Source organism: Schistocerca americana, chromosome 1, assembly GCF_021461395.2.
Source record: "Schistocerca americana isolate TAMUIC-IGC-003095 chromosome 1, iqSchAmer2.1, whole genome shotgun sequence".
NCBI lineage: Eukaryota > Metazoa > Arthropoda > Insecta > Orthoptera > Acrididae > Schistocerca > Schistocerca americana.
The window spans coordinates 921782400-921784103 of NC_060119.1; the positions used below are offsets into that span (position 1 = coordinate 921782400).

The 1704-nt window shown below is 41.1% G+C and overlaps 1 non-coding gene across 1 annotated transcript; it reads left to right on the top strand.

Annotated features, from left to right (window-relative positions):
* The first annotated feature begins 241 nt into the window (after positions 1-241).
* On the top strand, positions 242-323 carry Trnal-aag. Its single transcript has one exon. It is a non-coding gene; the product is annotated as a tRNA-Leu (tRNA).
* Positions 324-1704: the final 1381 nt, after the last annotated feature.

Genomic DNA, 1704 nt, shown 5'->3' on the forward strand with positions numbered 1-1704 from the left:
TGGGCTACAGTCGGTGTATTCTGTGAGATGGGCTGTTCAGAGTGAAGATCTATTTTCGCTGCATCGTCTGGCAGCTAGGGTATGTCTTGTGTAACTCACTGCCTAAATACAGTGACGTGTTCAGCCGGGAGTTGCCCAACAAGACCACGCGTCAACCATTATGATTTATCAGTCAGAAATTCGTAAACGATAAAACAGTTTACGTAAACTACTTAAACGTGAACCGCGCTCGCTCCATCACGGTAGCGTGGCCGAGCGGTCTAAGGCGCTGGTTTAAGGCACCAGTCTCTTCGGAGGCGTGGGTTCGAATCCCACCGCTGCCATAATTTTTACACGTTCCCCAGCAATTTTCTCTACAAGATAAGAACACTTACATATACACACCACAAGTTACAGCTCAGTAAGTAAGGGAGAGTATACCGTATCATTATTTTCGATTTTCTTCACTGTTCCATCCGCGTACTGTCTATCCTTGTGCTCCTGTATAGCTCTTACACCGCGGATTTTCTTGGCCGCGGTATCAGCAGAATTATGGAGGCACAGTCCGCTTTGAATACTGGTTACTAAATTTACCCAAAATTATTTCGCGAGAAACACTTTCTTTCTTCCAACAATTACCGTTAGAGTTCCCCGAGCATTCCTGTTACATTTTCGTATGAACTGTACAGATCCGTTAAAAACCTAGCAGCTTATTTTTGTATTCGTTCGATGTCTGGTGCTACTTTTACTCAATACGGCCTCCAAACACTGGAACACCAGAAGCGATTACGCTATTGTTACACACTTTGTATGCGATTTCTTTCAAATTTTTCTATACGCTTCCCAACAAATTTTAGTCTTTTGATTTCACGCGATCGTCCCACTCCAGATCGCATCTTAGTATTGTCTCTAAATGATTGTACGATTTGACGTGCTGAAGAGGTCGCCACTAATCTTGTAATCAGATGCGTTTTGGCTCACTCCCTTTGTTACTGGCATTCTGTTACATATATCCGCATTACGACACCGTATAACAACATTCAGAATCTTCCAGAGGAGTCAGTATTTTGGCATCAAGCCTACTAAGTTCTCTATTAGTTACTGCCTGCTGCGATGCATGGTGTTGTACGATTAGATCGAAGAAAGAAATCACTAGAGCGACGATAGTTCCTAGTAGACAACAGCGTCATCAGCGCACGAGAAATGACACAGTCAAAAGGTCTTCGAGCGTATAAGGAAACTGTGATCTTACAGCGGTTGATAAAGTACAGTGTCGTACGCGAAATCTAGAAAGATGGAATACACCCATTCAACTGCGAAATGTCTAATGTGTAATAAGGATGCTGTGTCCCAGACGGGTTGTTATACCTAAATGCTTGAACATTCAGTTAGAGAATCCATTTTGTCTCTAGCAAAGTCATTATGTTAGACAAACGATCCTGCTGGAAGAACATCCGCAACTGAGCATTATAGCAGAGGTTGAAAATACCGCTTCAGTTGTAAGTTACTTTATTTTCACACTACCGGTTTCGGACTGTTATTATCCCATCCTCAGGTGTAGTACTGGAAATAGCAAAAGGCGGGAGATAATTTTCGCACGCTACAACACCAAATTAAAAAAAAAAAAAAACAAATTCTTTTCTAAAACAAATTTTTTAGAAAAAAAAATCAAATAACAAATTTTTTTCTAAAAAATTTTTATGTGTGTTGCGGCGTGTGAAACTT